Source organism: Macaca nemestrina, chromosome 10 (genome assembly GCF_043159975.1).
Source record: "Macaca nemestrina isolate mMacNem1 chromosome 10, mMacNem.hap1, whole genome shotgun sequence".
NCBI classification, from domain to species: Eukaryota; Metazoa; Chordata; class Mammalia; order Primates; family Cercopithecidae; genus Macaca; species Macaca nemestrina.
In genome coordinates, this window is record NC_092134.1 from 8868110 (window position 1) to 8881484 (window position 13375).

The following is a 13375-nucleotide window of genomic DNA, read 5'->3' on the forward strand; positions in this document are numbered from 1 at the left end:
AAGAAACATAGGAGATATGGGGCTTGGTGGCATCCACAGTTTCAGGCATCCACTGGGTGTGGGTGAATGTGGAACATGTGCCCTGAGGATAATAGGAGACCACTGTAATGTATAAATGGTGGCTCGTTCATTGTAACAAACGTCCTGTGCTAAATGCAAGATGTCAATAATGGGGAAACTGTCGAGGGGAGGTATAGGGGAATTTCTATACCATCTTCTCAATAATTTTTTTTTTTTTTTTTAGATGGAGTTTTGCTCTTGTTGCCCAAGCTGGAGTGCAATGACACGATCTCGGCTCACCACAACCTCAGCCTCCCGAGTAGCTGGGATTATAGGCTTGCGCCACCACACCCAGCTAATTTTGTATTTTTAATAGAAATGGGGTTTCTCCATGTTGGTCAGGCTGGTCTCAAACTCCCGATGTCAGGTGATCTGCCTGCCTTGGCTTCCCAAAGTTGTGGGATTACAGACGTGAGCCACCGTACCCGGCCAAACTTTATTTTTTAATTAAAAAAACAGTGATATAATGTGGCAGTTGATGCCATTGTCCTGGAATGGAGTCACCTCTCACAGCTCAAATAAGGTGCTGGCCTCTGGACCCGCTGTGGGGAGCTAAGTCCACCAGAGGAGTGGGAAACCACATTGGCACCATATGCCACGGCCATTCAGGCCTCACTGGGCAGGGATGGTCATTGGCACAGTAAGTCAACCTCTGTTCTTTGCTAACATCCAGAGCAATTAAAGTAGTGGCAGTTGGTTCAAATATAATCATAAATGCAAAGGCAGTCATGGACACCAAAGTCACATATCCTCAGTCACAAAGCACTCAACCAAGTGATTGGGAATATTGTCGTTGTGAAATAGAGTGTCTCCAGAGACAGCTGCCATCAACGCCTTCCCCCACGCCAGATGTGTGTGCTGCACCCCCCATGTGGGCAGGCCTGGGACTGGTTTTGACCAATAAAACGGGCAGAAGTGAGGCTGTGCGAGAGACTGGCAGCTTCCACGTCCCTTCTGTTGGAGACAGCCACCATGTGAGGAATTTGAGCTACTCTGAGCGCACAGTGCCACAGCAAAGCCTACGGTAGCAATAAGGAGAGAGAGATGACTGTCCAGGTGCCAACCTGCCAATCATCTCAGCTGAGGGGCCAGCCGCCATCTTGAAAGAAGCCATCTCGGACATTCCAGACGCAGCGTACACCACGGGGAACAGGAGAGCCACCCAGCTGATCCCACAATGGTGAGAAATAGATATTGTTGGGTTTTAAGTCACAAGAGAGAACTGAAACTCATTGAAATGGAGACAAAATGAAAACATTCTCAGAGAGAGCTTTCAGAATCTCTAACATGGGGGTCCGCAACGCCTGGATCACAGATGGGTATCAGTTCTGTTAGCAACCAGGCCACACAGGAGGTAAGCCGCAGGTGGGCAAAGCAAAGCTGAGCTCCGCCTCCTGTCAGAGATCAGCAGTGGCAAGAGATTCTCACAGGAGTGAGAACCCTATTGTGAACTGCACACGCGAGGGATCTAGGTTCTGTGCTCCTTATGAAAATCTAATGCCTGATCATCTGTCACTGTCTCCCGTCGCCCCCAGATGGGACCATCTAGTTGCAGGGATACAAGCTCAGGACTCCCACTGATTCTACATTATAATGAGTATGTAATAATAATAGAAATAAGTGCACAGCACATGTAATGCACTTAAATTATGCCAAAACCATTCCTGCACCCTCCAGCCTGGTCTGTGGAAAAACTGTCTTCCACAAAACCGGTCCCTGGTGCCAAAAAGGTTGGGGACCGCTGCTCTAACACATAGTCACGCTCCCCAGGTTAAGAGACATTTATTTAGAAGACAGTGCAACTGTCCCTAGCCTCCCATTCCTAACCATCCCATCTGTTGGGGTCATACTCACCTCCTCTGTGGTTTTACTCACCTTTCCTAAGCTGCATTCCCCAACACATCCACAGCACTCTACCCAAGGCCAAACCTCATTCTCTCCCCCAACTTGTCTAGAGAACTAGTCAACTCCCAAACCCTCCCTCTCTCACCACCATTGCTTCGCTGGTACAAAACTCCTTAGTTCAGTGGATGTTTCAAATAACTAAAAACTAATCTGGTCCCTTTACATAGGATTTCCTCATATGAGAAAGGAAGTATTTAGGCTGTATGTGTTGGGGCAGGGGAAACAACAGAAATTTTTTTGCCTTTTGTCTTATTCTTTAGGCATGTTTTTTATTTCTACCTTTTTTTCCTTAATAACATGGAAGTTAGGCCAGGCGCGGTGGCTCATGCCTGTAATCCCAGCACTTTGGGAGGCTGAGGTGAGTGAATCACCTGAGGTGGGAAGTTTGAGACCAGCCTGGCCAACATGGTGAAACCCTTTCTCTACTAAAAATACAAAATTAGCCAGGCGTGGTGGCAGGTGCCTGTAATCCCAGCTACTCAGGAGGCTGAGGCAGGAAAATTGCTTGAACCTGGGAGGTGGAGGTTGTGGTAAGCCAAGATAGTGCCATTGCACTCCAGCCTGGACAACAAGAGCGAAACTCCATCTCACAACAACAACAAACAACAAACATGGAACTTTGTGAAATGTTTTGAGACCCCGAGAAGTGAAATGAGAATCCTGCTCGGCAGCCTCCCAGTGCTTCCTTGCTCCACAATTCATGAAAGAGGCATCTGCAGAACATAATCTTGTGCCAGCTTTCAGGGAAGCTGCAGCTCAGAGAGGAGCCAGACACGTGGCTAGCCAGTCCCATGAGATGCAAATGCTGTCATGCAGGAGTGGGGGCAGGCCGTGGAAGCAGGGAAGTGTTGGCTCAGCATTTCGGGAGGAGAGGATGCTCCTGCTGAGTTTTGAAGGCTGTTGTTCTGGAGGAAAATGTGGAAGAATTCAGCTTGGGAAGTGGCCATGTTGACAGGCAAGGAAGGGGAAGGGACCCCTAGAAGAGAGGGCCAGGAGGAGTGTGTTACACTTGGGAAACCACAGGACGCCCAATATGGTTGGCTTCAGGGTGGCTGTGCCTTTATGGGAAGCCAGGAACCTTGGAGATTGTCCTGCCAGGAATGTGAAACCGTGGAATGATGTGGAGTTAACAGCATCAGGCATGGTGGCGGGTGCCTGTAATCCCAGCTACTAGGGAGGCTGAGTAGCTGAGTAGCTTCCCTGCTTCCACGACCTGCGCCCACTCCTCCATGACAGCGTTCGCATCTCATGGGACTGGCTAGCCACGTGTCTGGCTCCTGTCTGAGCTGCAGCCACCCTGAAAGCCGGGACAGGGTTAGGTTCTGCAGATGCCTCTCTCATGAATTATGGAGCAAGGAAGCACTGGGAGGCCACCGAGCAGGATTCTTGTTTCTGCTGCGTGACGTTGTGCAAGTCACTTCTCAAGTCACTTTGGGGGTCTAGAAAGATCACTCGTATGAATTGGAACTGAGGCAGGAAGACCTCTTAGGGTGCCTCGGCTGTTGTTCTGGAGAAAAACATGGAAGAATTCAACTTGGGAAGTGGTTATGTTGACAGATAGGGGAGTCAGGGTGCTGGGGACATTTTAGAGAAGAGTCAGTTGGTGGCCTGTGACAGCTGGTGAAGGACTGGGCGTAGGGTTTTAGGATTCGGGATCTGCATGTCTAGGGATGCTGTTTGCTAAGAAATGGGAATGTGAGAACATGTCTGAGGGTGAGATGTGGAATTTACAATGTCTCCAGGCACCCAAGTGGAGATGCCTAGCCCACCCTGGAGAGGTGGGTCCAGGCTGGGAAGTGAAGCTGGAGCCATCGTCACAGGAGGGAGCGGACATGTGGGCTGCACACAGTTGCCCAAGGAGAATATGAAGAGGGGATAGAAATAGATTATGGTCAGGGAAATAGCATCATTTAAGAAGCAGGTGAAGGAAGAAGCCAAAGACAAGTCAAGACAAGGTAGGAAACCAGCAGGACTTATTTTCTGGTCACGACCCTGTTGACCAAGACAAAATCTGGTTCAGACAGAATAAAGTAAAGAAACAGAGGCAGGAACAAGCGGATGGCTATGAAAGTGATCCCTGGCTGTCCTCATTGCTCATTAACCTAGGACACTCCCGTCAGCTCTAACAGTTTACAAATGCCATGGCAACGACCCAGAAGTTATCACTCCTTTCCATAACAATGACCCGGAAGTTACTGCTGCTTTCCTAGAAAGTTCTAAATAAGCCACCCCTCAATTTGCATTAACCTGCCCCTTAATTTGCATGTTATTGAAAGCGGATAGAAGTGGGTATAAACACAGTTTGCAGGAGCCCATAGGCTGTGGATTCTGGGCACACTACCTATCAGTTAGCTCTGCTCCACAAGGAGAAATAGCACTGAATAAAATATTGCTGTTTAATACCACCAGATCGCCCTTCGGTTCTTTCCTGGGCAAAGCCAAGAATCCTCCCAGGCTAAGCCCCAGTTTTGGCGCTCACCTGTCCTGCAACAAATGATCTTAAATTTTAATATCAAAACCATAAAAGTGTGGAGAGAAAAATACAGGGAAAAAAATGTACATGATTTTGTGGTGGGGACTATTAGGTCTAATTTCTTGCCAGTCAATAACAATTGAATATTAGCAATTTCAACCTAATACATTTCTAAATGTCACCAAAGACAGAAAATATAATGAATGGTGTTTGGGTTTTTAAAAAGTATGCATATATATGTTTTCAAAAGCATATACAAAATTACAATGGGAAAATTTTTGCAACATGTATATATACCAAGGGTTCATAATTTAATATATAAAGAACTTCCAAAAATCAATTAAAGACAAACACTCCCTCAAACAAAGTGAGCAGGGAACATGGACTGGTGTATTAGTTACCTACTGCTGTGTAACAAGTTATCCCAAAACTCAGCAGCTCAAACAACAAACATGTATTATCTCACACTGTCTGAAGGTCAGGAATCCAGGAGCAGCTTAACTAGGGGGATTCTAATTCAGGGTGTCTCATGCAGTCAGGAGGTTAACTGGGGTTGTGGCCATTAAAAGGCTTGCTGGGCCTCCAAGGTCACACCCTCTGCTGTTAGTGAGAGCCTCAGCTCCTTCCTGGTTGTTGGCTGGAGGCCTCAGTCTCTCACCATGTGGGCCTCTCCACATGGCAGCTCACTTCAGGGCAAATGAGAGAGAGAAAGACAGATACATATGAAGAGACAGAGACAGAGAACGAGAGAGAGAGATAGTTCACTGCCCACTGCCTAGTCTCCAAAGACACACAGGCACTTCCACTTAACTTAATTCATTAGAACCTGGCCGTTAAATCCAACCCACACTCCCTTCTTTGAAGGGAAGAGTATCAAACAATGTGTGCAGGCATTTTTAAAACCCAAAGGGAAATGTTAAAACACAATGGGAAATTTACAAAAGATGAAATATATGATACAAATAAGCACGAAAACAGCCCCCCTCTGCTTTCAGGGGAAATTAATTACTCCCAGGTCCACAGCACATGGAGTTCTCTCCAGCCTGCCTGTCTTCAGCAGGGCTGTTCCCTCTGCCGGCCGCGCTCTTCCTCTCCCCATCTGGCCTCCTCTTGCAATGGCCCCCTTGTCTCCTGGGAAAAGATTCCCTCCAGCCATCATGCTTAGGCCGAGTGAGCCTCCTCTTATTCCTGTTATCTCATTCATCATGCCGCATTGTAATCACCTCTCTCATTAGCCACCGAGCTCTCTGAACTCAGAGTCCATGACTTCATCATCATTTTACTTCTACTGCCTGGCATGTAGTAGACAAATAACTAGGTCTCACGTGATAAACGGTCTACAGAGTGCTTTTAGGGAACACAGAACCCATGTTTCCTGGGTCTGAAAAGGGAAGTCACAAAGACTGGGCTTCACTTCCCAGCCCTCTTGGAACGCAGTCCCTCTGAGTGAGGGATTTCTCCTCGCATAGACACAATCAGCTTGCAGACTCTGCAAACCTGGACTCCTCCAGTTCTCTACAGCATGGAGGCTCCACAGGGTGAGGCTTATTCATCCGGACACACAATTCACATCTGTTCCTAACAACGGGCATCAAGTTGGCAGCTCAGCCCTGCCATGGGCCACAGTGGGCCACAGTGATAACCCCTGTTGTGTTTCACCAAATAAACTCTGGAACCCAGAGATCCACCGAGCTGGGACACCCTACCTGAGCCGCAGACACCTCCCCGCAAGCAGACAGCTCGTCCAAGGACTTTCCCACATGGCAGCAAGCCCGTCAGCTTCTGCGTGTCGGCGTGTGTCTTGCTCTCCAGTTGTAAGTGCTCTTCAAGGGCAAAAAAACCCTCTACAAACACATCACCTCGTGCAGCACCATGGTCCACGAAGACTCTCACAAGTACGGCCTGGAAAGGAGAAAAGGTGACGAGGAGAAGCTGAGCTCAGGCAGCTACTTTGTCGGTGACTTCTGAACACCTCGTAAGTATCGGTCAGCAGTGGCCACAGTGATGCTGAGTAACAAATGTATGGGTGGACACACAGCCACTGCTGAGACCAGGGGGTCCAAAAGCCAAGTGCTGGACCTGTGGCTTGTTGCTTCAACCCTGGGGGCCCCCCGCAGTTCTGGATGTTTGCGGGGTACACTCATAAGCAGGAAACCCAAGCCTCTAGGCCGGCTCCCCTGTTCTGGCTGTTACCCCATTAGAGCTTCTGAACTTCAGCAGAGAACAGTGAATTCTTTCCTGTCCCCTTATACTCTCTGGCTCAGGAAGCAGTGGAAAGATGTAGGGATCCCAGAGCCTCCCTCAAGTGGTTCAGTATTCCTGCGACTGCCGACCAGGCAGAAACTCACCAAGTTTTTTACAACAAGCTTGTCCCTTCCTGGTGAGAAGCTCCCCAGATATAACAACAGAAACAGACCCATCAGGTTCTGCCAGGAAGAAAGAGCCGTGCGTAAGTCAGACCTCGTGGCTCCTTCAAACACTCAGAGGCAACATTAATTTGGACTCTTGGATGAAAGGTCTAGCTTGCCTTGCCAGTTCATTTGTAAACTGGACAGCTAGAAAGTACCTCTGAGCGTGGAGACCCACTGCTCCACTGAAGCTTTAAGGGCGGCAAGGCCTTCCTCAGTACTTTCTGTCTTTCTTTCAGCAGCAAATTCAGCAGCAGCATTTAATAAGAAAAACAGAAGCCACAGGAAAAAGGGAGCTCCGGAAACAATATACGATGCAAAACCCTTTAAGTTTCAGCTGCTTCCAGTTAGAAGACACTCAACTGCTCCCGGCAAGAGCCCGACAAGGGGCCAGTTGATCAGGGAATTAATGAGCAACAGGAACATGACTCCTTTGGGAATGTTCTCTGCAAACCAGGGACATAGATGGCTCCAGGGACCAGCTGCCCCTCTCTCCCCTACTTTGGCCTCTTTTTCTTCCTCTCCTCATTTCCTCCTGCCCACTCCCCTCCTCTTCTCACTGTTTCTTCCTCCTGTCCCATTATTTCCTTCTCCTCCTTTGTCAGTTCTTTAGTCCTCTCAGGGGACATCCCTCAAGCATTGCAGATTGTGTGGCATTTAAAGCCAAACACATCCCTAAGACAAAGAGGAGAATAATTAGTTATAATAGGCTGGGCATGGTGGCTCATGCCTGTAATCCCAGCACTTTCGGAGGCCAAGATGGGCGGATCACTTGAGGTCAGAAGTTCGAGACCAGCCTGGCCAACATGGTGAAACCCCATCTCTAGTAAAAATACGAAAAATTAACCAGGCATGGTGGTGGGCGCCTATAATTATTCCCAGCTACTCAAGAGGCTGAGGCATAAGAATCGCTTGAACCTGGGAGGCAGAGGTTACACCAAATAAACTCTGGAACCCAAAGATCCACAGAGCGGGGACACCCTACCTGAGCCGCAGACACCTCCCTGCAAGCAGACAGCTCATCCAAGGACTTTCCCACATGACAGCAAGCCCGTCAGCTTCTGCTCGTCGGCATGTGTCTTGCTCTCCTGTCATAAGTGCTCTTCAAGGGCAAAAAAAACCTCTGCAAACACATCACCTCGTGCAGCACCAGAGGTTACAGTGAGCTGAGATTGTGCCACTGCACTCCAGCCTGGGCAACAAGAGCAAAACTCCATCTCAATTCAAACAAAAAAATTAGTTATAACAACAGCCACATTTGCTGAGTGTTTATTATGGGCTAGGTACTGTTCTAAGCACTTTGCAGTCACTAGCTCACTCCTCCAAAATGGTCTGCAGATGCAGACTTCCCCTAATGCTGTCCCCGATTAACACAAGAGGCAGAGGGAGAGAGCAGCCTCATTCAGATGAGAAGCTTTGAAGAAAAGAGACTGAGTGCTTCCTCTTCCACCATGTCTGTAAGGGGCCCTCTCGAAACTCCCCAGTGGGATTGTTGTAAAGAATCTCATTTCCTTTACAGAGGCTGGTGAAGGCTTGTGCTATCATCATGTGGACCTAAAAAGGAAGCAACATCTCTCGTTTTATAGGCACAGGCCAATGACGCAGGCAGCAACGGGTTAATAAGCTCAGGATTCTCCCTAGACTCAGCTGGCTGACCAAATGTCCCACCTTTTTCTCGTAGCTGGCATGAAATGGAGCATCAAGCATTGTAACAGTCAGGATCTGCTTGGTTGCAAATAATAAACACAACAAAAGGTGCTTCAATGATAAAGACATTTATCCTCTCCCTTTACAAGGCATTCAGAGGTAGGGCAGTTCGAGAGGTGGTTAATTCTGCAGCTAATTACAACAGCAAGGACTCCAGTTCTTTCTGTCTTCACTGCCATCTTCATGTCTCTCCTCATGGCATTGAAACGGCTGCTGCAGCTCCAGGCAAACATCCACACACAACATCCTGAGGTGAGAAGGGGGCCATCTCTTCCTCGTATCTCTTTCTAGGAGCTAACCATTTCCCAGAAGCCCCCAGTCGACTTCTCCTGACATCTCATTGGCTGCAACTGGGTCACATGTTCCTGCCTGAGCCAAAAACAGGCAAACAGAGTGGGACCATATGTTTGCTTTGGAAACTAAAAATAACATCCTAAGCACCCCCAACCAACTGAACAGACTCTCTCTGGGCCAAGGGAAACCTGAAAAAATGAATTCCCCACCATGATGGGAAGGGAGGTCAGATACACCTCATTATTCCCCCTCCCTGTTGGAGTTTAGGCACAGCTGACCAGCATTAACATTAAAATAGAGATCATAGGCTGGGTGCAGTGGCTCACACCTGTAATCCCAGCACTTTGGGAGGCTGAGGAAGGTGGATCACAAAGTCAGGGGTTCGAGACCAGCCTGACCAACATGGTGAAACCCCATCTATACTAAAAATATAAAATTAGCTGGGTATGGTGGCACACACCTGTAGTCCCAGCTACTTGGGAGGCTGAGGCAGGAGGATCACTTGAGCCCAGGAGGTGGAGGTTGCAGTGAGTCAAGATCATGCCACTGCACTCCAGCCTGGAGACAGAGCAAGACTGTCTCAAAAAATAAAATAAAATAAAATAAAAGAGATCATAACGTTGACAGAAGACTTTATTGTGGCCATAAGATACCAAATTCTAACCTGACTGTAATATAACATCACATGACAGCAGATCCTGAGGGAAATCAAAATTGTTTACCCTAAAATCTATTTCTTGACATATTTTGAAATGACCCTTCAAAGTTGTCTTTTTTTTTTTTTTTGAGACAGACTCTTGCTCTGTCATCCAGGCTAGAGTGCAATGGTGCGATCTCAGGTCACTGCAACCTCCACCTCCCGGGTTCAAGTGATTCTCCTGCCTCAGTCTCCTGAGTAGCTGGGACTACAGATGCCTGCCACCACACCCAGCTAATTTTTTTGTATTTTTTAGTAGAGATGGGGTTTCCCCATGTTGGTCAGGCTGGTCGCAAACACCTGACCTCGTGATCTGCCCACTTCGGCCTCCCAAAGCACGGGGATTACAAGTGTGAGCCACCACGCCCAGCCCCAAAGTTGTCTTTTGTGGGATAAATTTGCATCTGAAGAGAATCTTCTTCCTTTTCTCCATCTTACCCAGATCTAGAAGAGATTAAATGACAGTTTGACATCTTCAAGGTCTGAAAAGAGGTATTTACCGTATTCTCCCTGAGGCTGCATCTGGAGGTTTCATCTACATAACAAGAACCTCGGCTTCTGCAACCCCTCTTATCTTAACTCAAGCATTTACCTCAAGTCTGCAGACAAAGTGTAACTCTTTCAACCAATTGCCAATCAGAAATTCTTTTAATCCACCTGTGACCTGTAACCAGTCTCCCCTCCCACTTTGAGATTCCCACCTTTTGGGGGCAAATAAATATATACCTTCCATGTACTGACTTATGTCTTTGCCTGTAACTTCTGTCTCCCTAAAATGTATAAGATGAAGCTACAACCTGTCCACATAGGACACATTTTCTCAGAATCTCTTGAAGCTGTTCCTCAGGCCATGGTCACTCATACTAGCTCAGAATAAACCTCTTTAAATATTTTACAGTTTGGCTTTTTTGTCAAACTGGCTTTTTTGTCAACCAATCCGAATCTGAAACAAAGGGTCAAGAAAACCACTATCTCTCCAGGAAATGGTTCCATGATCTTTTCTTCCCAGCATCTTTACACACCAATTCTCTTCATTGCCTCCATGCATGGCCATTAACTGGATTACTGAGGATTCCTAAACAAGGATGATGATGCCGTGAAACAGCCTCTGCCAACCAGGCCCCGTGGCTCACACCTGTAATCCCATCACTTCAGGAAGCTGAGGTGGGTGGATCATTTGAGGTCAGGAGTTCAAGACCAGCCTAACCAACATGGTGAAACCCTATCTCTACCAAAAATACAAAAATTAGCCGGGCATATGCCTGTAGTCCCAGCTACTTGGGAGGCTGAGACAGGAGAATCACTTGAACCTGGGAAGCAGAGGTTGCAATGAGCTGAGATCATGCCATGGCACTCCAGCCTGAGTGACAGAGCAAGACTCCATCTCAAAAACAACAACAAAAAAGTATTGATCTAGGCCAGGTGCACTGGCTCACACCTGTAATCCCACCACTTTGGGATGCCAAGGCAGGCGGATCACCTAAGGTCGGGAGTTTGAGACCAGCCTGACCAACATGGAGAAACCCCGTCTCTACTAAAAAATACAAAAAATTAACTGGGTGATGTGGTGGTGCATACCTGTAATCCCAGCTACTTGGGAAGCTGAGGCAGGAGAATCACTTGAACCCGGGAGGCAGAGGTTGCAGTGAGATGAGATCACGCCACTGCACTCCAGCCTGGGCAACAAGAGCAAAACTCCGTCTCAAAAAAGAAAAAGAAGAAAGAAAGAAACAGCCTCTTAAGTGATCTTTGCTGCCTGCCACCACCATCCTTGCCTAGTAAAATATTCCAGTGCTAGGAAGATGCTTGGAATGTCATGGAGGTGAGAACAGCTTTAAAGCGAGCAAATAGTTGTTAGACTCCTGACAGTACTTCTTACTTGGTAGAGCAAGTAAGACATGGGAGAAGGGAACATGACTGTCAGATGGAAAACCAACATCTTCTGCCTTTATCAGCTTCTTTCATGACACATTCTTACCTAAGAGTTGTCATCACACCAACAAAGAGTCATCACACCAACAGAGTCATCACACCAACTAAGAGAGTCATCACACCAACAAGTTCATACTCAGCTTCTTTGCAGGCTAGGGAAACTACCTGTTCTAAATGCAAAACATGTGAATCTTTTCCCAGCCCTTTGGTCTTTTGCCTTGACAGACAAAGCTTTGCCTTGACAGTCTGTATCTGATTGAGTGCCAATAATGATAAGGTTAAGACAAAAAAGGGCCCAAATTCCTGGCTCGATTCAATTTAGAGATAACTACGTACAGACGTTCTGGGTGTTTCTGTAACGGATTTTGAGCTCAGCCTGTGTTTAGAAAAGACTGGTGTCACATATAAGCAGTATGGGGTCACACAAAGTTTAGCCTGATTCAGAAGTGGGTCTGAAAGAGAGAGGGAAAGAGCCAGAAAGATGACAGAGAGAAAGATCCAGAGAGATGGGAGAGAACTCAAGCCAGTCTTTTGTCTTCTTCCCCTTGCAAAGATATGGCTTCACTGTTCCAAAAAAAGGGACAGTTGAACTCTCAAGACACAGAACACCTCAAAGAATTCCCAAATATCTAACAACATCACCCTGTAATCAGTCCTGCATCCTAAACTGCAAAACCGTGTTTGCAAAGTCTCCCCGCTAGCCCTGAATCAGTATGCACAGAGCCTAACACCAAACCTGCCATTGTTTTTAAAAAGCAGAGGCCAGGCGCTGTGGCTCACGCCTGTAATCCCAGCACTTTGGGAGGCTGAGGCGAGTGGATCACCTGAGGTCAGGAGTTCGAGACCAGCCTGGCCAACATGGAGAAACACCGTCTCTACTAGAAATACAAAATTAGCTGGGCATAGTGGCACATGCCTGTAATCCCAGCTATTAAGGAGTCTGAGGCAGGAGAATCGCTTGAACGCGGGAGGCAGAAGTTGTGGTGAGCTGAGATCGCGCCACTGCACTCCTGCCCAGGCAACAAGAGTGAAACTCTGTCTCAAAAAAAAAAAAAAAAAAAAAAAAAAAAATCAGAATAAGAAAAGTCCCCTCTGTGATAGGCTGTCGCCCTGTGCCAAGTATCTGACTCCACTCCTCACCTCACTGTATCCTCACTCACCTCACTCACTATATGGAGTATCCTCCATTCCTCACCTCACTGGCCCCTCCCAGGAATGCTGGGAGGTGGGTGTTGTCTTTAGTGTTTGGTTTGCAAATACCCATTAACAGCCTGGAGAAGTTGTTCAGTGACTCACCTGAGGCTACCACCTAGCAAGTAAGTGGCAGAGCCCGGAGTTTCACTTAAGCCTAACAATAATTATTTGCTTGCTTTTAAGCTATTCCCACCTCTGTGACATTCCAAGCATCTTCCTAGCACTGGAACACTCTATTAGGCATGGATGAAATACTTTATTAGGCACTGGAATCAGGCACTTTATTAGCACTGGAATACTTTCTTAGGCATGGATGCTGGTGGCAGGCAGCAAAGATCATATATGAGGCTAGTTCACGGCATTGTCGTCATTATTTAGGAATCCCCAATAATCCAGTTAATGGCCGTGCATGGAGGCAATGCAGAGAATTGGTGTGTAAAGATGCCGGGAAGAAAAGAGCATGGAAACGTTTCCTGGGAGATAGTGGTCGTCTTGACCCTTTGTTTCAAAAATCACTCACTCCTCTAAAAGATGTATACATAAAGGTTCATAGCAGCTTTATTCATAAAAGCCAAAAGGTAGAAACAACGCAAATGCCCATCAATGGATAAATGGTTAGGCCTGGTGCGGTGGCTCACGCGTGTAATCCCAGTGCTTTGGGAGGCCAACCAGGGCAGGATCACTTGAGGCCAGGAGTTTGAGACC

General features: G+C 47.3%; 1 protein-coding gene across 3 annotated transcripts in view; it reads right to left on the reverse strand.

The window, feature by feature from the left end:
* Nucleotides 1-13375, reverse strand: part of LOC105493811 (refilin A) — a 347171-nt gene that overhangs the window by 161671 nt on the left and 172125 nt on the right. For 2 of the 3 annotated variants that reach the window (XM_071070849.1, XM_024796620.2), the window contains exon 6: nt 6145-6340. The gene's annotated coding sequence lies outside the window, so the exon portion shown is untranslated. Of the gene's footprint in view, nt 1-6144; nt 6341-7831; nt 8112-13375 lie in introns of those variants that run through there. The other variant, XM_024796618.2, reaches the window with a different exon arrangement.